A 24,418-nucleotide genomic window follows, 5' to 3' on the forward strand; every position below is an offset into this window, starting at 1 on the left:
GACACCATAGTCGGAAAGATTGGATAGGCTGAGATTGTTTTCTTTTGAACAGAGGAGGCTGAGGGGAGATTTAATTGAGGTGTATAAAATTATGAGGGGCCTAGAGAGAGTGGATAGGAAGGACTTATTTCCCTTGGCAGAGAGGTCAAAAACCAGGGAGCATAGATTTAAAGTAATTGATGGAAGGATTAGAGGGGAGCTGAGGAGAATTTTTTTCACCGAGGGTGGTGGGAGTCTGGAACTCATTGCCTGAAAGGGTGGTAGAAACAGAAACCCTCATCACATTTAAAAAGTACTTGGATAGGCGGTTGAAGTGCCATAACCTACAAGGCTATGGACCAAGAGCTGGAAAGTGGGATTAGGCTGGATGGCTCTTTTTCGGCCGGCACAGACACGATGGGCTGAATGGCTTCCTTCTGTGCCATAAATTTCTATGATCCTATGCTTCTATATTGTTGTTCAATGGTGCTTTCTTATGCAAATGATCTTTTTCCAGCACTACCACACTAAAACAAAAAACATACAAAGGTATTGGACCATAGCACGAATCAGCATTGCATAGTTCAATGTGTAGGAGCAGGTTTCTCACAACCTTATTAAAGGATTTTTAGGTGCACATGACGACTGTAGAAAACAGAAAATATATGGGGGATAATACATTGTTGTAGTCTCTGTAAGTACTCATTTATTCAACGTGAAAAAACACAATCAAATGATGTGAATTGTCTAAACCTTGAGTTTGCAATAGTTTGGAAATAATCCATAGATACATCCTGCAGATTACAGTATTTGGCTTTTAATAGTCCACACCTAATGACAGTATTATTTCCATTAAAAGGAAACATTGAAATAATTTTTAAATGGAAGATATAGTCTGAAGGAGAAAGACATTTTTGTACTTGTAGATATCAATGACTCTAAGCTCCCTCCTGTACTATCCTTTTTTTTTGTACTTTATTTAATTCATTCATGTTATATGAGCATCAGCAGTTATTGCATTTCCTAGTTGTCCTTGAGAAGGTGGTTGTGGGCCTTCTTCTTGAACTGCTGCAGTCCATGTGATGAAGGTACTCCCACAGTGCTGTTCGGTAGGGTGTTCCAGGATTTTAAGAACATAAGAAATAGGAGTAGGACTAGGCCATATGGCCCCTCGAGCCTGCTCCGCCATTCAGTAAGATCACGGCTGATCTTCAACCTCAACTCCACTTTCCCCCCGATCCCCATATTCCTTGATTTCCGTAGAGTTCAAAAATCTACCAATCTCCTTCTTGAATATACTCAACTACTGACAATCCACAGCCCTCTGGGGTAGAGAATTCCAAATATTCACAACCCTCTGGGTGAAGAAATTCCTCCTCATCTCAGTATTAAATGACCAACCCTTTATCCTGAGACAATGCTCCCTAGTTCTAGACAATTGTAAACAATTTTACAACACCAAGTTATAGTCCAACGATTTTATTTTTAATGTTCTAGAGTTCTAGACACTCCAGCCAGGGGAAACATCCTCTCAGCATCTACCCTGTCAAGCCCTCTCAGAATTTTATACGTTTCAATGAGATCACCTCTCATTCTTCTAAACTCCAGAGAGAATAGGCCCATTCTACTCAATCTTTCCTCATAGGACAACCCTCTCATCGCAGGAATCAATCTAGTGAACCTTCGTTGCACCACCTCTAGGGCAAATATATCCTTCCATAGGTAAGAAGACCAAAACTGCACACTGTACTCCAGGTGTGGTTTCATCAAAGCCCAGTACAATTGCAGCAAGACTTCCTTACTCTTGTACTCCAACCCCTTTGCAATAAAGGCCAACATACCATTTGCCTTCCTAATTGCTTGTTGTATCTATATGATAACTTTCTGAGTTTCATGTACAAGGGCACACAAATCCCTCTGAACATCAATATTTAATAATTTGTCACCATTTGAAAAATATTATGTTTTTCTGTTCTTCCTTCCAAAGTGAATAACCTCACATTTCCCCACATTATACTCCACCTGCCACCTTCTTGCCCACTCACTTAACCAGACTATATCCTTTGTACACTCATTGGGGGAAAAATTGGATAAGGGCCATTTTTGGGCGTAGGTAGCGTGATGTATTATTACCCTGCGCCCAATGACCCCTGCGCAGGCAGGACGCAGGTTTCGGCTCACGCGAGGACTTACCTGCAATCAGCGTTCCGTTCCGAGCCTTGCAGTGGAATCAATGCAATTCGCACTTTCCACTACAAGGGGGAGCTCAATCACTTAAAGGGAGGATGTTACGTAAAAATCTCTTAAAGGTAGCAGGTACCTGTTATTTGCTGAAAATAACAGTCTACTGTCTGCACGGAGTCTGAATGGAGATCAGACATGGCACACATAAAACACAGATGCAGGTCCCATCCCTATGTTTACACATTGATGAGTTATGTTAGAACATTGAATAAAGGTTGCGCACTACTAAATCCCACATCCTCCAATCTGCACGTCAGACCTCACCAATCTGCCGATCTGAGTTGGTACCAGGCCTGCGAGAGTGCGTGCACCAACGTTCTCTGATGCACTGGAGACCTTGGGTGCAAGAGGTGGACAGAAGGAGGGACATCCTATATCTGCGGTGGGGGGCAAGAGGCCCTCCAGACATATATCCAAAAGGCAGTGGGAGGCAGCGGGGGACGAATTCAACGCCAGGCACACAGCATCATGAACATGGATGCAGTGCAGGAAGAAGTTCAATGCTTTGACATGAATGGTCAAGTTGACGTCTCCTACCAACTGCACCACGCACTACACCCCCCATCACCCATATACCACAAACTCTTTCCATCAGTACACAGCTCTTACATCCAGATGCTTCCTCTCACCCTTACAGATTACCACTGCATCAAGCCACCCACCCACAACTCATAGGCCACATGCACTAGCTATTCAACCATGACAGGCACATCACCCAGACACACGTCCCGCTTTCTTGCAGGACAAGGTGGTGCATATCAGAAGACAGCAAGTGGCAGTGGCATTTAGCCCCTCGAGCCTGTTCTGCCATTCAATGAGATCATGGTGGACCTGTGACCTAAATCCAAATACCCGCCTTAGCCCCATATCCCTTAATACCATTGGTTCACAGAAATCTAGCAATCTCAGATTTAACATTCACAAGTGAGCTAGCATTAACTGCTGTCTGCAGAAGAGCGTTCCAAACCATCTCTAAGGGACCTACATTTATTTTTGCTACTCTCTTCCTTTTTACATACGTGTAGAAGTTCTTACTATCTGTTCTTACATTGCTTGCTAGTTTACTCGTATTCTATTTTCTCCCTTTTTATCAATTTTTTGGTCATCCTTTGCTGGTTTCTAAACTCTCCCAATCCTCAGGCTTACTACTCTTCTTGGCAACATTATCAGCCTCTTTTAATCTAATACTATCCTTAACTTCTTTAGTTAGCCATGGTTGGATCACTTTTCCTGTTGGGTTTTTATTCTTCAAGAGAAATATTTCATAATTCTTTAAGAAATTAAGAAATATTTCTCCAATTGTTTGCCATTGCTTATCTACCGTCGTATCTTTTAATCTAATTTCCCAATCAACCTAAGCCCCTTATACCCATGTAATTGGCTTTGTTTAAATTTAAGACTCTAGTTTTGGACTTAACTACATCACCCTCAAACTCAACATGAAATTCTATCATATTATGATCACTCTGCCCCATAGGATCCATTACTATAAGATTACTAATTAACCCTGTCTCATTACACAAGACCATGTCTAAAATAGCCTGTTCCCTGGTTGGTTCCATGACATCTTGTTCTAGGACACCGTCTCGAATGCATTCCATGAACTCGTCCTCCAAATTACTTTTGCCAATTTGATATGCCCAGTCTATATGTTGATTAAAGTCCCCCATGATTATTGCATTACCTTTGTTACAAGCTCCTCTTGTTTCGTGATTAATGCTCTGTCCAACAGTATAACAACTGATGTGGAGATGCCGGTGATGGACTGGGGTTGACAATTGTAAACAATTTTACAACACCAAGTTATAGTCCAGCAATTTTATTTTAAATTCACAAGCTTTCGGAGGCTTCCTCCTTCCTCAGGTGAACGTTGTTGGAAATGACGTTGGGTTGGAAACTAAATATTCCAGGGTACTTAACTTTTCAAAAAGACAGACAAAATGAAAAAGGGATTGGCGGGGGGGTTGGGGTGCGGAGTAGCCCTGATAATAAAGAATGACATAAGACAGTAGTGAGAAAGGATCATGCCTCAGGAGATCAGGAGGTAGAATCTGTATGGGTGGAGATAAGAAAATAACAAGAGGCAGAAAACACTGGTGGGAGTAGTTTATAAGCACCCTAACAGTTGTTATACTTGTAAACAATTTTACAACACCAAGTTATAGTCCAGCAATTTTATTTTAAATTCACAAGCTTTCGGAGGCTTCCTCCTTCCTCAGGTGAACATTGTTAAGTACCCTGGAATATTTAGTTTCCAACCTTGGTTATCTTGCAACCACATCTCAGCAATGGCTACTAGATCAAACCCATTTTTCTCCATTTGTGCCATTAATTCGTCTATCTTGTTTTGAATGCTTTATCCATTGAGATTAAGCAAATTTAATTTTAACTTTTTACTCTTTCTCCCCGATTTCACCGGTAAACTCTCTGTCCCTTCCCAACACACTGCTTATCTTTACGCAAATCGCTTCACTGCTCTACGGCCTTGATTTTTCTCTTTAGATTTATAAATGTACTCTTACTGGAACCCTGCCCCACCCCCTTCGACCCCACCCCTGCTTTTTAGTTTAAAGCCCTATCTATCGCCTTAGTTATTTGATTCGCCAGGACACTGGTCCCAGCCCGGTTTACGTGGAGCCTGTCCCAATGGAACAGCTCCCTCTTTTCCCAGTACTGGTGCCAATGCCCCATGAATCGAAATCCCTGCTTCCTACATCACTCTTTGAGCCATGCGTTTAACTCTCTGATCTGTTTGACCATTATGCTGATTTGCGCGTGGTTCAGGTAGAAATCCAGAGATTATTACCTTTTGAGGTTCTGCTTATTAATTTGGACTCAAACTCCCTCAGCAGAACCTCATTCCTAGTTCTACTACCTATGTTGTTGGTTCCTATGTGGACCACAACAACTGGATCCTTCCCCTCATGCTCCAAGTTTTTCTCCAGCCACGAGGAGATTTCTTTTTTTATTATTCGTTCATGGGATGTGGGCGTTGCTGGCGAGGCTGGCATTTATTGCCCATCCCTAATTGCCCTTGAGAAGGTGGTGGTGAGCCGCCTTCTTGAACTGCTGCAGTCCGTGTGGTGACGGTTCTCCCACAGTGCTGTTAGGAAGGGAGTTCCAGGATTTTGACCCAGCGACGATGAAGGAACGGCGATATATTTCCAAGTCGGGATGATGTGTGACTTGGAGGGGAACGTGCAGGTGGTGTTGTTCCCATGTGCCTGCTGCCCTTGTGCTTCTAGGTGGTAGAGGTCGCGGGTTTGGGAGGTGCTGTCGAAGAAGGCATGGCAAGTTGCTGCAGTGCATCCTGTAAGATGGTACACACTGCAGCTACAGTGTGCCGGTGGTGAAGGGGATGAATGTTTAGGGTGGTGGATGGGGTGCCAATCAAGCGGGCTGCTTTGTCCTGGATGGTGTCGAGCTTCTTGAGTATTGTTGGAGCTGCACTCATCCAGGTAAGTGGAGAATATTCCATCACACTCCTGACTTATGCCTTGTAGATGGTGGAAAGGCGTTGGGGAATCAGAAGGTGAGTCACTCGCCGCAGAATACACAGCCTGCTGGAGTAGCCACAGTATTTAGCTGGCTGGTCCTGTTAAGTTTCTGGTCAATGGTGACCCCCAGGATGTTGATGGTGGGGGATTCGGTGATGGTAATGCCGTTGAATATCAAGGGGAGGTGGTTAGACTCTCTCTTGTTGGAGATGGTCATTGCCTGGCACTTATCTGGCGCAACTGTTACTTGCCACTTATCAGCCCAAGCCTGGATGTTGTCCAGGTCATGCTGCATGCGGGCACGGACTGCTTCATTATCTGAGGGGTTGCGAATGTAACTGAACACTGTGCCATCATCAGTGAACGTCCCCATTTCTGACCTTATGATGGAGGGAAGGTCATTGATGAAGCATCAGAAGATGGTTGGGCCAAGGAGATTGCCCTGAGGAACTCCTGCAGCAGTGTCCTGGGGCTGAGGTGATTGGCCTCCAACAACCACTACCATCTTCCTTTGTGCTAAATATGACTCCAGCCACTGGAGAGTTTTCCCCTGATTCCCATTGACTTCAATTTTACTAGGGCTCCTTGGTGCCACACTCCGTCAAATGCTGCCTTGATATCAAGGGCAGTCACTCTCACCTCATATCTGGAATTCAGCTCTTTTGTCCATGTTTGGACTAAGGCTGTAATGAGGTCTGGAGCCGAGTGGTCCTGGCGGAACCCAAACTGAGCATCGGTGAGCAGGTGAGTAAGTGCCGCTTGATAGCACTGTCGACGACACCTTCCATCACTTTGCTGATGATAGAGAGTAGACTGATGGGGTGAAAATTGGCTGGATTGGATCTGTCCTGCTTTTTGTGGGCAGGACATACCTGGGCAATTTTCCACATTGTCAGTGTTGTAGCTGTTCTGGAACAGTTTGTCTAGAGGCGCGGCTAGTTCTGGAGCAGAACTCTTCAGCACTACAGCCAGGATGTTAATGGGGCCCAAAGCCTTTGTTGTATCCAGTGCAATGAGCCATTTCTTGATATCACGTGGAGTGAATTGAATTGGCTGAAAACTGGCTTGTGTGATGGTGGGGATATCGGGAGGAGGCCGAGATGGATCATCCACTTGGCACTTCTGGCTGAAGATGGTTGCAAACGCTTCAGCCTTGTCTTTTGCACTCACATGTTGGACTCTGCCATCATTGAGGATGGGGATGTCCAGGGAGACTCCTCCTCCCGTTAGTTGTTTAATTGTCCACCACCATTCATGACTGGCTGTGGCAGACTGCAGAGCTTTGATCTGATCCGTTGGTTGTGGAATCGCTTAGCTATGTCTGTAGCATGTTGCTTCCGCTGTTTAGCATGCATGTAGTCCTGTGTTGTAGCTTCACCAAGTTGGCACCTCATTTTTAGGTACGCCTGGTGCTTCTCCTGGCATGCTCTTCTACACTCCTCATTGAACCAGGTTTGATCCCCTAGCTTGTTGGTAATGGTAGAGTGAGGAATATGCCAGGTCCTGAGGTTACAGATTGTGCTGGAATACAAATCTGCTGCTGCTGATGGCCCACAGCGCCTCATGGAGGCCCAGTATGAAGCTACTAGATCTGTTCTGAATCTATCCCATTTAGCACGGTGGTAGTGTCATACAACACTACCTCAGTCCTCAGTATGAAGACGGGACTTCGACTCCACAAGGATTCTGCGATGGTCACTCCTACCAATACTGGCGGACAGATGCATCTGCGAAAGGTAGATTGGTGAGGACGAGGTCAAGTAGGCTTTTCCCTCCTGTTGGTTCACTCACCACCTCCCGCAGGCCCAGTCTCGCAGCTATGTCCTTCAGGACTTGGCCAGCTTAGTACCACCAAGCCACTCTTGGTAGTGGCTATTGAAGTCCCCCACCCAGAGTACATTCTGTGCCCTTGCTACCCTCAGTGCTTCCTCCAAGTGATGCTCAACATGGAGGAGGACTGATTCAGCAGCTGAGGGAGGGCAGTGGGTGGAGAAGGTTTCCTTGCCACATTTGATCTGATGCGGGAGTCAATGTTGAGGACTCCCAGGGCCGTTCCCTCCTGACTGTATATCACTGTACTGCCACTTATGGTGGGTCTGTCCTGCCAATGGGACAGGACATACCCAGGGATGTTGATGGAAGAGTCTGGGACGTTGGCTGAAAGGTATGATTCTGTGAGTATGGCTATGTCAGGCTGTTGCTTGACCAATCTGTGGGACAGCTCTCCCAATTTTGGCACAAGTCCCCAGATGTTAGTGAGGAGGACTTTGCAGGGTCAACTGGGCTTGGTTTGCCTTTGCCGTGTCCGGTGCCTAATGGTCCGTCCGGTTTTATTCTTATTAAGACTTTATGTAACGAGAATGTACAACTGAGTGGCTTGCTCGGCCATCTAGTCTTCAACCTCTCTTGCCTTCCCAGCCTTTTCTATTTCTCTCTGTTTTACTGATACTACTGTGATCACCACTCCGCTACGCACTTCCTCCGCTCTACATTCCCACTGTGTTGAAATCAAGACTTATTGTGCCATCTCCTATTCTAACTTTTGTTTTCCCAGGACCGCAAAACTGTGGCCCTCTACATCTTCCTCCATCTTCCCTTGCTTCTACACACTTTCAAAACCCATGTCTACCATTATCTAATCTCTACTTTTTGATTGATCCTGTTATCTCTTATGCTTTTTTTAATCTTGCTGGTATGCAGCATTATGTGCTTTGGCCCTTCAACTAGTTTTCATAATAATGGAAGAATCTTGACACAGAAACAGTGCTGAGCCAAAAGAATAGGATTTCACATCCTTTTCATAGGAAGTTAAGAATAGAAAAATATTGAACTGTATTTGCCATCTACCGGCCCAATTTTATAAAAGATTCCAATTCTTTGAATCTGGTTGTATTGTTCTTTGTTATTTGCTCTGCGTTCAACTGTGAACTTGAAGATCTTGTTTTTAAAATTGTGTACTCTTTTGCTGTTCCTATACGTGTTGGAGAAGTAACTAAAACTCAAAACATTAACTTCCTTACGATGCAGCTGCAGAAGCAGCAAGCCAAGTACAAGTTTTATGATTTGCTTGGTTTCTCAGTATCCTGGGAGTTGTGTACTGCACATTTGCAGCACTCTGCTCTGTAGGTGAACAAAGACATTTACCAGAACAGGAAAAAGATTTCGCTCCATTCCATATACATCTGTGGTTGCTGCTGATACTCATGCATTTCAGTGGTGTCCTGTCCCTGAACAGCAACTTTTGGCTTCGTACGAAGAGTATGTGAAATCCTCTTCTTTTTGCGCAGCACTGTTTCTGTGTCCAGATTGCCTCCCAGCTAGCCTTTTTGCATTCCAATTCTTCACCTCCCAAACACATGCCAGGTTTGGCTATTGTGGACCTGTCATTTTTTGCCAGTTTTTATTTTCCTATTTTCTCTGCTTCTTTCCTAAAAAGTGCTGATTATGGATACAATTATACAGGCACTAGAAAGATTCTGGTTCCTTGCCCAATTATCCTTATGACAGTGCGTGTTGGAGAACTATACTGAGCGACTCACGTTTGCAGTTCTCTCCAGGGCCATCCATTGTCACTCTTTGCCTTTTTCCCCAGTCTCCCCTCCTCCACTGCTTAAGATCCCCTGTTCAAAACCCTGCTTGTTCTGCATTTTTACTCACGTGTTCTCCTCAACAGCTGGAACTCTGCTGACAATTGATCACCTGGACTCCTGTACAGTACTGTGCGCACAAGATTGAGAGCAGCAGGAGGAGTTTGAGGAGCCGTCCAAACCCAGTCCAACAAAGGATGACGGAGATGATCTGAAGGATGAGTGGAGTCAGTGGCCACATGAAGCAAGTGCAAAGCTTTTTGCCTCTCTCGGCATTCTCTAAGGGGCCCATTAAGTCCCCCGTTGCTGCTTCCTTACAAGCAGCAACGCCAATTGCCGCATCCTCCTCTCTCGCCAACCTTCCCGCACAGCGCGTCCGTTGGGGGTTAATCTCCTCCCTATCCCACTCACCCTACCCATCACTGCCTCCTTGGCTTCTGCCAGCAGACCAACAAGCACTGCCTCTCTCCGCATTTCCCTCCAGAGTGTCCGTTCACTCGCGAACAAGATCCTTGCCATCCATGGCTTTATTGTGAATGATTGTACTGACATCCTGGCTTTGACCGAAACTTGGTTCACAGGTGGTGACACCTTGCCCCTTATTGAAGCCTCCCCGCCTGGCAATGGTGGAATACCAGGCACATCAGACTGAACCAGACGTGTTCTGTGCTTACCTGCCAGTACTTTCAGTCCCGCATACACAGACAGTAGTGCGCATATCTCACTTTAGCAGAGGATTAGTGCATGCAGAGGCTGCAACTCTGTAAGTAAGATAGGACAGCAGGCCTGCTGGCTCAGATAAATGTGAAGGTCTGACTAACCATAATGCTGGATAGTTCTAGCGAAACACCCTGATCATATAAATGTCATGCTTTCAGTGGTACTGAATAAAAGAAGACCGGCGAAGGGGGATCGACAGTAAGAATAACTTGATTGCTGGACTGGCGAAGATGCCACAAAACATGTTTGCTGGTATTGTTGTACTTACCTGGCAATGACAATGGAGAACATTCTTCACTGACTCTGGGTCAGTAGAAAGCCAGATGCAGAGCTGTGCCATGTTCTGCAAAGATACTGGCAGCTTCAAAGAGCCTATGACAGCGACTGTCAGCAACAGGTCTCAAGCTGCTTCCACCTCCTCTACAATGCTGATCTATGGGAATGATGCCTTGAAATGGCAAACAGGGCCATCCTCCTTGCAGCCACTTCAAGCCGCATCACCACCATATCAGCAGTCATCTAACAAAGGCCTCAGTGGTGGGCTGCTTTGTTACTTGATTGTAGTCTCATACTTACATAATGGACTTCCTTTCCTTCTATTTTTGACCGTCACTTCTTACTCCTCTCCCCATTCAGCCTCGGCAAAGGTTGCTTATCGGTTACGATACCTTTTTACCCTTTCCAAAGGCTGTAAAATTTATTCCTCCCATTCTGCCATTTCCTTTTAAAAGAAAAGAAAGAAGTTGCATTTATATAGCGCCTTTCACGGCCTTAGGACATCCCATAGCTCTTTACAGCCAAATAACTACTTTTGAATTCAAGTCACTGTTGTTATGTAGGAAACGTGGCAGCCAATTTGCACACAGCAAGATTCCACAAACAGCAACGTGATAATGACCAGATAATCTGTTTTAGTGATGTTGGTTGAAGGATAAATATTGGCCAGGACATCGGGGAGAATACCAGGGAAGACTCCCTGCTCTTCGAATAGTGCCATGGAATCTTTTATGTCTAGCTGAGAAGCCAGACGCAGCCTTGGCTTAATGTCTCACCCAAAAGACAGCACCTCTGACGATGCAGCACTCCCTCAGTACTGCACTGCAGTGTCAGCCTAGATTTTGTGCTCAAGTCTCTGGAGTGGGACTTGAATCCACGTCCTTCTGACCTAGTGGTGAGAGTGCTACCATTGAGCCACGGCTGACATCATATTTAATAGTCATCATTCAGCAAATGCCTTTCATTGTGTCAACAACGGCTATATGGCTTCCAAGTTTTCAATTCACTACCATCTCTAATAGTTCAAGAGACATCGCTCCTTTTTATTTTGCTCAAGCAGTGTAATTTCGAATTTGGTTTAGTACTAATCGGTAGTTCTCCTCCTCTTAGGCTCAAAGGCTTATTTGTTGTTTCTCCCATCTGTTTGGTGGAACTGTCCATGTGCAAATTCTAACGATGGAAGTGAAAAACATGGATACAACTGCCTATGTGTGGTTCAAAGGGGAATGTGAAAAAACGACATATTGCAGCTCCCAATTTTTTTGCTTCTTTTTTTGAACCAAGAGGTGCCACATATAATGTCTTGATAAAAACCACTTGAGCCAGTACTGACTGACAACATTAATTACCCACTGCAAACTGGAATGTGGAGCTCGCCAATATCTGTACCGGCAGAAACGCTGCATTTAGAAAATGACTGCAAACAGTCTTAATTTTGCTTTGTGTATAGTGTCAAATGGGAGCCAAATCACACATTGCTTTTGGGAGGGGAGTGGGGGGGGGGAGGTGGAGAATGTGGCAATTATTTGCCACCATGCACAAGTTAAACCGAGATTATCTAACTTCACCAGCATAAGTTAATGGAGGGTTTCTTGCCTAACTGGAGAAAAAACATTTCTTCCTATAGGGGTGCAATATAGATAGATTAAATACTGGAAATTTGAAATAAAAACAGAAAATGTTGGGATTATATACCAGGTCAGTCAGTATCTATAAAAAGAAACGGTAGGTTAATGTTTTAGGTGTAGAACCTTCATCAGCAGTTGAATATATTTGGTTTCTTATTTTAAATTTAGTACTTTGGAGTTATTTCAAATGATTCCTTGGAACATTAGTCACAATGGGGGGTCATTTCCTCTGTGCATTATATACAGCGAAATCATAAACACGTTCTTTAAAATCTTCCTCCTGTATTTGTTGTGTTGACTGAATGGAGTAAAGGTCAGGTTTGGTGCTCAAAGTCTAATCTATTTACTTACTTTCTGCATAAAGAATCATTATTTGAGTAATATCCAGGCAGTCAGCGCAGGTAGTCATTTCAATATTATTGAGGAACGCCACCAATTTTAAGACCTGCCAGGATAACACATAACAGTATGTGGAGGCAGTGATCACTTCTGTGGCAAGCAGGTGAGGTGCCTCAGACTGACTATGCGTTTTCACTTAAGTCTACTGTGGGCAATATTTTTGGCTGATTGCCGGTCTCAAATGACAGTCTGTACAAGTCACCCCATCAGATTGAACTTCTGTGTTCCTGAGTGATCTGTTTTATGTCTAAAACTCTCTGCCTTTGTTAAGTAAGTACAACTCCCTTATTTGCGGGAGGAAGATGGATGTATAATAATATATAATTTACTGAATTGAAATACGGAGGACAGTGAAACCCTTGTACATTCCCTCAAAATAAACTAGATAAGTATCTGATTACAGGGATAAGCATAAATTTAAATGATGGAAAACGCTGATTTATGCAATGCTGGGACCAAGGAAATTATATCTGTGGAAAGCAACCAGCCAGGTTTAACAATCAAAGTCTAAGTGTAGATTGATATATTGGAGTTTTGTTTTTACTTTTGAAGGGCAAGAAAAAATGTTTCTTCTTGTAGAATCTACTCTTAACACGGGTGTGATAGAGCCTATGATTGAATAGATTCTACCTGGACTGCAAACAAGAATGGGTTTAATGGGTGAATGACCATCATGTTGTATGTTCTAACTCTGACACAATTATAATCCATCCCGTTTTGTACAGATAAGTGAACCGTGTACACTTCAGGATTTTTTTCACCACTTTTATGGGGAGGGGAGAAGGACTTCCATTTACGTCAAGGGAAAAAGCTCGTCATGCTTTATTTTCCCACTGGAAACATAGAGAGTGCATGTGCATACATAAGTGTTGTGCCTTGAAACTGTCCTTTGTACACAGCAATTTAAATCCAACATTAAATTACAGAAAATCTGTGACTTGAGAATTGTTGTCCCGTTATGGTTTCTTCAAGTTTTTCTGTCCTGCCCAACAGTCACCTGGGTCAACTTCATAAGATATTCACCCTAGTTACAGTTCTCTCGAACTTCACCATTACCACCGAAGAAAATAAATCCTGTATAATATAACATGCATTTTTCCTGTTTTCTTGCAGTTCCATTGATAGTCAATTGGAATACGCTCAGAGAGGTTTATAATTACAGTTCACTTTTAACAATTTGAGGTATTTGATATCTTCACCATCCAGAGGATCAATTTTTTTACATGTAAAGATATCAAAAATGCTATTTCAGAAGTGCAGAATATTCCAGTGTTCCTGCAGCAGGATGCATACTCCCAGAATTAGCGAGGAACTTTGGGTGCTATCAGAAGTTCCATTGGAGAGTTATGTGGAGAGCCTAGACAAGCTGGGATTGTTCTCCTTAGAGCAGAGGTGGTTAAGGGGAGATTTAATAGAGACATTCAAAATTAATGAGGGGTTTTGATAGAGTAAATGGGGATAAACTGTTTCCACTGGCAGGGGAGTCAGTAATCAGAGGGCACAGATTCAAGGTAATGGGCAAAAGAACCAGTGGGGAGATGAGGAGAATTTTTTTTTTACATAGCGAGTTGTTATGATCCGGAATGCACTGCCTGAAAGGGTAGTGGAAACAGATTCAAAAGTAACTTTCAAAGGGGAATTGGATAAATACTTGAAGGGGATAAATTGCTGTGCTATGGAGAAAGAGCAGGGGAGTTGAACTAATTGGATAGCTCTTTCAAAGAGCTGGCATTGGCACCATGGGCCGAATGGCCTCCTTCAGTGCTGTATGATTCCATGATTGTAATAAAACTAACGAGTATTTCAGCAGTAACTGTGAGTCCTACTTTTGATTTAGTTTTTTTTCCCTTCTGCAAATGCTTATTACAACTCACTTCCACCATGGTTCATGGCTCATGTAAGAAGCAACTGCCACGACTCGCCCTCCTTGAATCTTGCATCATTTAATAATATTACATTGTGTATTGTGTTTAGTGCATTTGAGCTGAAAATAATCTGTTTGGGATCTTTGGTATCAACACAGCTATCGCTGCTATTGGGCAAGCACACTGCTGTTGACAGATGTGTGATTTCTAAATGTATCTTTTTCTGATGCTTTTAAAAGTCTACGGGTACGTCTTTTAGTCATGTGGTATTGCTGTTTAAAACGGCTTCCCAGTTATAAGTCTTATGCATCACCTTTCAACCTTGTCAATAGTTTTAAGAGCTGCCAGGGTGACACATGTGGGCCTTTGTTCCTTATTTCACAGAACCCTGATGTTTACTGTTAGGTAATTTCCTCCCTGTTATACAGGAAGCAAGAAAGAATGTTAAATGCAAGATCATATTTTTTCTAATTCATTGAGTGTTATGCTTCTTCCATTGTATCACCTGTATTGGATTGATCCTGTGATAGAACCTTAGCAGTATTTATCTAAAAGAAAATCCAGATGTTTCAAAAATAACGTTGTTACATTTGACCTGCATTAGGAGCCATCTAATCAAAGACATTTTTCACTCGCAATCCAAAATATTAGTGAAGGTCTGTACTTCCATTTCATTTTAATTGCTTTAACTCCAATTAATATGTCTGAGCATGCTATCCTATATACCTAATGCTCATTTATCTTTTTCGATCAATTGTGTGTGCCGTTTTGGAATCATGTTCTGTACTCTTCAGTTTTATTTGCTGATTTATTTTAATGTGTCTTGGACATTGCACCAAAAAAGAAAATTAATTCCAGGGATTTGCATTTTTAAAAAAAATCACGGCATAATTTTGGAAGGAGAAGTATTTAGTGCTTTGCTTTCAAATGTACTCATGGCTTCCGACACTGTTCAAATCTATTGTTTTAGGTTCTGTTTTTTCCCCTGAATTTTTATGCTCGCCAAGGTGAGGGATGTTAATCAAAAGCAAAATACTGCGGATGTTGGAAATCTGAAATAAAAACAGAAAATGCTGGAAATACTCAGCAAGTCAGGCAGCACCTGTGGAGAAAGAAACAGAGTTAACGTTTCAGGTCAATGAGCCCTCGTTAGAACTGGAAAAAGTTGAAGATTAAACAAATTTTAAGCAAGTACAGAGCCTGGGAAAGGGGAGGGGCAGGAAAGAACAACTCGTGGACCAGGAGTGGGAGTGGGACGGAAAATTAAAATGGCAAGCGACCGGCAAGTCAGGGTTACGCTTGCCGACTGAGCATAAGTGTTCAGCTTAGCGATCACCCAATCTGCGTTTGGTCTCCCCAATGTAGAGGAGACCGCAATATGAGCAGCGAATACAGTATAGTAAATTGAAAGAAGTACAAGTAAATTGCTGTTTCACCTGGAAGGAGTTTTTGGAGCCCTGGACGATGGGAAGGGAGGAGGTGAAAGGGCAAGTGTTGCATCTCCTGCGCTCGCACAGGAAGGTGCCGTGGGGAGGAGAGCGGGTGTTGGGGGTGATGGAAGAGTGGACCAGGGTGTCGCGGAGGGAGCGGTCCCTTCGGAATGCTGAAAGGGGAGGGGAGGGGAAGATGTGTTTGGTGGGATCGTGCTGGAGGTGGCGGAAATGGCGGAGGATGATATGTTGAATGTGGAGGCTGGTGGGGTGGAAGATGAGGACAAGTGGGGGACCCTATTATGGTTCTGGGAGGGAGGGGAAGGTCCCACTCTGACCTCGGCCTCCTACACTGTTCCAATGAAGCTCAACAGAAGCTCAAGGAACAGCACCTCATCTTTCAATTAGGCACTTTACAACCTTCTGGACTCAACATTGATTTCAATAACATCAGTATAACCACTGCTCTCATTTTTTCGGACAGCAGGTGCTGATAATGGTTCTGCTGTTGTCATTTCCAGCTCCTCTAGACCCATCTTTTGTTTCTTTACTTGTCCCATTACCACCCTCCTTGCCTTGCATCATCACCCCTTTTGTCATTTAATCACTCCTGCCCTCCACCCTATCACAGACCTTCCCTTTTGTTCACCCCCTGCTCCCATTCCCATTCCTAATCCGCTAGTTCTTATTTCCTCCCCTCCCCTTCCTCTCCACCCACCCCCCCCCCCCCCCTTTTCCTGGCTCTGTACTTGCTTAAAAACTGTTTAATCTTCAACTTCTTCCATTTCAGACGAAGGTTCATCGTCCTGAAACGTTGAGCCCGATGTTAGCAGGGCTGCGGGTTCTCGGCGGGGGGGCTATCGGGCGCATGGGTAACGCGCCCGGTGAAATTAGTCAGTTTCCCGCGCGATTGTAGCATCCAATCCACTAATTGGATGCACTTACCTGCTCCTCCGGGTTCCCCACTGCTGATCTGCGCGTCGGGCGGGCTGCGCATGCGCAGTACGATCTGTCAGCTGGAGGCGCTCTATTTAAAGGGGCAGTCCTCCACTGACAGATGCTGCAACAAATAGCAAAAATTACAGCATGGAGCAGCCCAGGGGGAAGGCTGCTCCCAGTTTAATGATGCCTCACTCCAGGTATCAATACATGGGGTGAGGAGGAGGGGGAGGACAGAGATCTTCCTCCCGGTGTGCGGGAGGAAGCGGCCTGCCTCTGCCACCAGGAAGGCCTGGCTCGAGGTGGCAGAGGAGGTCACCAGCGCAACCAACATATCGCCCACCTGCATACAGTGCAGGAGGCGCTCCAATGACCTCAGTAGGTCAGCCAAAGTAGTACACGTAGTCTTTCCCCTACAGTCCGTCTGCCACATCACTGCCCCCACCCCACATCTCCTTCAGCACTGCCAACACTACTCTGTCACATCACCCCTCATACCCACTCAAACCTCATCCTCATCTTACCTGCACCTACTCACCTCGCCAGTACTCATCCCGCCACTACCACTCAACCCAATCCTCATACAATCTCATGGCTCTATCTCATACTCACCCTCTCGTGCATCTCTTTTATGGCCAGCCTCACTCAACCTGCCACTACTTGTGCTGCAGCCACAGGGCATGCATCACATATGTGCAGTAGGCAGCGTAAGACAAACGTGTCGTGAGCATGAAGGGGATGCACAAGGGTGTTTGGGGGTTTGTCATGGGTGTTACTTATATTGAATTTCTGACCAACTCACATTACATATTATATTGGCACCACTACTGCCATGTCTTCGCGAATCCTGTCTGGTTTGTGCAATAATGCCCTCTCCTGAGGATCACTATGAGGACCCACAACTGATGCCACCCATTGTGTCACTGCAGAGTGGGTGTAGGTGTATTTGCAGGGCTCTTTTGCGCAGACGACTGAGAGACATCGGCGATGTCCCCGGTTGCACCCTGGAAGGATGCGGAGGAGAAGTTGTTGAGGGCAGTGGTGGCTTTGACAGCGACAGGTAAGAAGATGGTGCTCGGGCCAGCCAGGAGCAGCTCGGCATGAAAGAGGCTGCAGATGCCCACGACTACATGTCGAGTGACTCTGAGCCTCCGTGTGCACTGCTGCTCAGAGAGGTCCAGGAGGCTGAGCCTCGGTCTGTGGACCCTGTGGCGAGGGTAGTGCCCTCTGCGACGCATCTCTCTCTGCAGTAGCCCTCCCTCCTGCTGTACAGGTGGATGTGTCACAGCACTCTGTTGTGGAGCTCCACGTGCCAGAGGTGGACGGCGTGGATGGCGAGGCTGGTGAGGCTGGTGATGCTGTTCGCCCTCCGAGGAGGTCATGACTGCAGCTACGGCGGCCCCCATCCGCAAGATGTACATCTGAGGGGGTCCGCAAGGTAGGTACATGTCTCCGGACCCTGGGGTAAGTGTGCAGGTTGGTGACTTTGACTGTCAGGAGGAGGGTGGTGGAGGCCAAAATTTGTCCCAAGTGACAGAGTGGCCTCCTGCAATGGATGAGGGTCTCCCACCCCACCTGTCAAATGGACCTTTGCAGCTGCCACAGGCTGACAGCTGCAACACGTCCATTTGACCTGGGAGTGTTTCCCCCAGTGTGGGAAACAGTCCCAGTTTGCTCTAAAATCCCACATAATCCTTTAATCAGGTCAGTTAATGACCTGAAATACCTAAATAAATACTGTCAAGTGGAACCCCGCTGGCTTTAATTGCCTGCAGGATTCCCACCAGCGGGGGTTGCGCGCGCACGCCGGCGCATCAGCGGGGAACCCGGAGCGGTTCGGGGCGGGCTCCGGTACCGCGCCGGGATTCTCCGATTTTCGGAGCCCCCCCACCAGGAACGCACCCGGTAGCGGGTGCTAAAATAGAGCCCGTTAACTCTGTTTCTTTCTCCACAGATGCTGCCTGACTTGCTGAGCTTCTCCAGCATTTCTGTTTTTATATGAGGGTTGTTAGTGCTGAGGACTGACTATTTCAGGCACTCATTGTCAATATTACAAATTTGGGACTACCATAGAAATTTTCTTGGGTACGGTGCTGTCAATCGTTTAATGTCTTTATTTCTGAAGAGGAGAGGAGAGGATGGGGAGAAGAGGATAAAAATTCCTTCCCATCTTCTCCTTCTGGCCTCTCCTCCTGTCCTCTGCCCCCTCCTCCTTTTCCATCTTCCTTTACATCCAGATCCCTACTGCTCCCATCCTCTCCCTTCCCTTCCCCTCACCTCTACCTTTCCCCTGCCTCTTCCTTTCTCGCGCTCTCCCCTGCCTTCTTTCCTATTCCTCCTTTCCGTCCCTTCCCCTGCCCTCTCCTCCTCCCTCCTCTTCTCCCACACTTTGTTGATTAGTTTGAAGTAAAACAGCTTCAAATCAGAACTGAGAAGGTAGGAAATGTATGAATCAAAAATGAGAAAGCAGCTAGAAACTATTGAGGACTTAAGAAAAAACTAACCCTGAATGACTAGTCAAGAGAAAATAGAAGGCAAATCACTCAATAAAAAACTGTTCCATTCTTCTTTTGCCCTCAGCTGGCGAGTACAGGCAAACAAAAATGAGGTTCCTAACATGATAAAAACATATTACAGTGCATATTTTATAATAACTTGATTACATTTAACCCTATAACATTGTTTTCCCTTTTGAGTAAACATGTTGATGTTTTTACATGAAGACCTCATCCTTTCTCAAAAGCCTGAGTTTAACATTAATATTTTCACAAACAACTAACACATTGTTGACTTCAGGGAAATGGCATAGTCTGAGCATGTGCTGAACTTTCCTTCATGCATCAGTCGGAATCTTTCACTATTAGTACAAAGTGCACTTTAAAAACTGGCTTCAAGCAGTGACCCGGGCAGACTGGGAATGTTGGGTTCAGGGTGAGTCAGGTCACGTTTTATTCAGCCTACTCATCCACATTGCTGGTTCCTGACTGTCTTCCCCTTTGTTCATGATTCCTGGGACGACCCCCACCTTCCCCACGTGCTCCAAGACCTAGCAGCAGGAACTTGGTTCACCCTTTCAGTGCTCCCCGCTCCCATTGCTGCCATTTCCAGGGGGGCCCCCTCCATAGTTCCACCAGACCCTTGGGATCTCGTCCTAGTATATGCACATCCCAGGACATCCCCCCACTTATGAAACACTTCAGGGCCTCATCTAGTGTTCCAGATCTTGTTACCCTCTCCCAGTGATCCCATATCCTGTGATCCAGCGATCCCAGTATCCTTTCTCAAGTGTTCCCAGATCCTGGAGCTCCTCGCTGTCTCTCAATGTTCTCAGATCATGGGGTACCCCGTCCAGTGGTCTCACAACGTGGGAACTTCACCCCAATCCAGTGCTGCAAAACCCAGGGCATTCCATCCCAGGTACTGATAGACCCTTGTACCTCTTCCCAATGCTCCCAGACTCTGGAATACGATTCCTGAGTATCTCCAGAACCTAACACCTCTCTCCACTGTTAATGGACCCTCCCCCCCACCCCAGTACTACCACATGTTAGTACCCCCTCCCCAGTGCTACCAGACCCTCAATTGTGAGACACTTCAGGTCCTCAGTGCTCTATACTGCTTCCCAGTCCAACCACATCCCACAACCCTGGAGAATCATGGAATTTGATCCTCAAAACAGCCATAAAATCCTAGAATACCAGATAATAAAAATGGAATTAACATAGTCAGTCACCACAAATGAATGGCCCTGATCATACTTTGGTGATAATTTTAACTATGGGCGATAGTGTAAAATGGGTGATATTGAATTGGCCGCGATTATACACCCTGTCCGATTTTTCCCTTCCATTGACTTCAAACTGGACTGCTTCATTATTTGAGGAATTGTGAATGGAGCTGAACACTGCACAATCATCAGCGAACAGCCCCACCCTATGATGGAGGGAAGGCCATTGATGAAGCAGCTGAAGATAGTCGGACCCAGGATACTGCCCTAAGGAACTCCTGCAGCAATGTCTTGGGGATGAGATAATTGGTCTCTAACAACCACAACCATCTCCTATTGTGTCAGGCACTGGAGAGTTTTCCACCTGATCCCCATTGACTTCAGTTTTATTAGGGCTCCATGGTGCCACAGTCGAATGCTGACTTGACGTCAAGGGCAATCACTCTCACCTCGTCTCTGGAATTCAGGACTTGTGTCCATGCTTGGACCAAGGCTTTAATGAGGTCTGAAGCTTTGATAGCACTGTTGATGACTCTTTCCATCACTTTGATGATTGAGAGTAGGCTGATAGAGCGGTAATTGGCCAGGTTGCATTTATCCTGCTTTTTAAGGACAGGACATACCTGGGCAATTTTCCATATTGTTGGATAGATACCATTGTTATATCTATATTGGAACACCTTGGCTAGAGGTGCAACTAGTTCTGGAGCGCAGGTCTTCAGCACTACAGCTGGGATGTTGTCAGGGCCTGTAGCCTTTGCTGTGTCCAGTGCACTCAGCTGTTTCTTGATATCACATGGAGTTACTCGAATTGGCTGAAGACTGGCTTCTGTGATGGTGGGGATCTCGGGGAGGCCGATAAAGTATCATCCACTCAGTACTTCTGGCTGAAGATGATTGCGAATGCATCAGCTTTGGCTTTTGCACTCGTGTGCTGGGCCCTGCCTTCATTGAGGATGGGGATGTTCATGGAACCTCCTCCTCCCGTTAGTTGCTTAATCGTCCACAACCATTTGTGATTGTATGTGACACCACTGCAGAGCTTTAACCTGATCCATTAGTTGTGGGATTGTTTAGCTCTGTCTATAGCAAGCTGCTCCCTCTGATTAGCATGCAAGTAGGATCTGCGTTGTAGCCCGGTGCTGCTCTCATGTGCTCTTCTACGGCCTGGTGCTGCTCTCGCGTGCTCTTCTACGGCCTGGTGCTGCTCTCGCGTGCTCTTCTACGGCCTGGTGCTGCTCTCGCGTGCTCTTCTACGGCCTGGTGCTGCTCTCGCGTGCTCTTCTACGGGCTGGTGCGGCTCTCACGTGCTCTTCTACGGCCTGGTGCTGCTCTCCCGTGCTCTTCTACGGCCTGGTGCTGCTCTCGCGTGCTCTTCTACGGCCTGGTGCTGCTCTCGCGTGCTCTTCTACGGCCTGGTGCTGCTCTCGCGTGCTCTTCTACGGCCTGGTGCTGCTCTCGCGTGCTCTTCTACGGCCTGGTGCTGCTCTCGCGTGCTCTTCTACGGCCTGGTGCTGCTCTCACGTTCTCTTCTACACTCATCATTGAACCAATGTTGGTCACCTGGCTTGATGAAGGGGTGAGGGATTGGCCGGGTAATGAGGTTACAGATTGTGGTGGTGTACAATTTTGCTGTTGTTGATGGCCCACAGCGCCTCATTGGTGCCCCGTTTGAGCTGCTAGATCTGTTTTTAATCTATCCCACTTTGCTCAGTGGTAGTGCCACACGATGGATGGTGCCCTCCGTGTGAAGATGGGTCTCCTTCTCCACAAGGACCGTAAGGTGGTCACTCCTACCAATGCTGACATGGACAGATGCATCAGCGACCATAGATTAACTGTGAAGCGCTTAGGGGTGTCCTGATGTCATGAAAGGCACTATATAAATAAAACTTTGTTCATACTGTGTCACTCAGATTGTGATATCATATTGCACGACCCAAATCGAAGTCTCATCCAGTTTTACTGGACTGTTTGATACAAGAAAATAAGATGTTTTGTTTGCGTTATAGACATAATTACATACATGCCACAACTGGCTATAACCACTAATTTGACTGCAGTGTTTGAATTGTTTATGCAGCTTCAATTGATTATGTAGTAACATGGAAAACTATGCTGACAATGCTGCAAACTGTTAAACCTATGCAGTCGAAAGTAATTACACTTTATTCCAAAACAGCATTCCAAGCAACAATGTTATTTGGATTTGGCTGCTGAAAACAAGTCACTTGTAATAAATTGCATATTGTTCACAAACACATGACTTCATAAGAGCACAGAAACATTTTAATAATACTATTCGATTCATGTTTTGATTATTGTGCTCTGCTGCAAAAATAAATATTCTTGGTTCATTGATTTATTCTTCGTCCAGTATCCATGTTAAAGCTTATGTTAAGGAGGTAGCCTATTTTTTTTATTTAAAACTAACCTTCCTACTCTGAAATGTCTGATTAATCCATTATATTTTATACTGGATGTAGAATTTCCAGGTAATCAACGCCAGATTATTTCAAAGTACTCTTGCAGTGATGATGCCACAGCATTTTTGTACATTATTGATAAGGAACATGCTGTTAATACAGAAGCTGACTTGAAACAGAACACCCCCATACAATAGAAATACCAGTGTATGTACAATAACATTTCGTGGGTCTGATCTCTTTGTCATGATTACTGATTACGTCTCAATGCTTTTGGATTGGTTACGTATTGGTTACTTCCTGCTTTCACAAAAAAAGGAATGTTTCCTTCTTAGTATAATAATCTGTGTTCCTGAGGCCCCAGCATGCTTCCTCTCACTCCTTGCACTGCATTCCAGCCCTAGACTGCCCCTTCCCATTCCCTGAAGTTGGTGAGCAGCACTGCCCTACTCCCTCCCATTCTGTGTTGATCATCAGTTGGCCTGTCCTGCTCCCTCCCATTCTCAGTAATTCGTGAGTAGCCCTGGCCTGCTCTTTCCCGTTCTTGGTTGTTCATCAACAGTCCTGGCTTGTTCCCCAGCCTCTTTTAGATGCTGGTCTCCTCCTTATCCCACAATCTCCCTTATATGGCAACATGAATGCTGAACAAATAGGATTGCATCAACTGATGGGAGAGGGATATAAAAACTGAAGAGGAAGGAAGGGGAGAAGGAAAATTGAAAAATATAGAGAAACAAAGTGAAGGGCAAAGGAGGAAGAGAAAGATGAAAATGCCCAAGGAAAGCCAGTAGTGTGGAGGCAGAGATAAACACAATTTCTTAAATTAAGATGAACAGAAAAAATGGTGAATGCTCAAACACTGAAATAAAAAGTTTCATCATTTTCTCTTATTTCAATGTGTTTTTACACTAATACGGCCTGTGCAATAAAATGGAGAATTCACTAATGCAGTTGGTGTGCGTTGGCAACCTGGCACCATCAAACAGAAGTCGTAAAGGGCACTAAGCTGTCTGTGAAGTGACACTGGGACTCTATTGGTGGTGGCTTGTTTGAGACGAGCAGCTGTTAGAGGAAGTTTGAAGACTGGCCTGTTGCTAGTTCCACATTGCTGCTAACAGCTGTGTGCTTTCTTAGTCAAGAGGGGAACAAAGGACCTGTAGTTATATAGCACATTATCACATCCTCAGGACAAGAACAACATTTATATAGTGAGATATAAAACCCTTTGCTCTTCCAGCACACTTCTGCTGTAACTCCAGTGGGAATGCACCAGAAGGGCCAGAAATTAGGCCAGAAACAGGATACACCAGGTCTCGGTCTAATGCCAGCATTTCCATGGAGCCTTGTAAATTCTTACCGCTGATCAGTTCAGGTTCCATTATAAGCCCTCAGATCCGGAACTTATCACAGCCTTGATCGAGACATAGACACAAGAGTTGAATGCCGGAGGAAAAGTGAGAGTAGCTGCCCTTGACATCAAAGCAGCATTTAACTGAGTATGGCACCAAGCAGTCTAAGCAAATTTGAGGTCAGTGGAGATCAAGGTGAAAACCTTCCTGTGGCTAGAGTTATACTTGACGCAAAGAAAGATGGTCGGAGTTCTCAGAGACCAATCATCGCAGTCCCAGGACATTGCTGTAGGTGTTCCTTAGAGCAGTATGCTCAGCCCAGCCACGTTCAGTTGCTTCATTAATGACCTTT

The 24,418-nt window shown here is 45.2% G+C and overlaps 1 protein-coding gene and 1 long non-coding RNA gene across 2 annotated transcripts in view; one reads left to right on the plus strand and one right to left on the minus strand.

The window, feature by feature from the left end:
• crppa (CDP-L-ribitol pyrophosphorylase A) overlaps positions 1–24,418 on the plus strand; it is a 324,300-nt gene that overhangs the window by 188,730 nt on the left and 111,152 nt on the right. The window lies entirely within an intron of this gene.
• The window catches only part of LOC137341019 (uncharacterized), a 38,391-nt gene that overhangs the window by 12,730 nt on the left and 1,243 nt on the right, over positions 1–24,418 (minus strand). The window contains exon 2 of the long non-coding RNA XR_010966941.1: positions 10,604–10,748. This is a non-coding gene — a long non-coding RNA (uncharacterized lncRNA). The remainder of the gene's footprint in view (positions 1–10,603; positions 10,749–24,418) is intronic.

The sequence above is a fragment of the Heptranchias perlo genome, chromosome 2 (genome assembly GCF_035084215.1).
Source record: "Heptranchias perlo isolate sHepPer1 chromosome 2, sHepPer1.hap1, whole genome shotgun sequence".
Lineage (NCBI taxonomy): Eukaryota > Metazoa > Chordata > Chondrichthyes > Hexanchiformes > Hexanchidae > Heptranchias > Heptranchias perlo.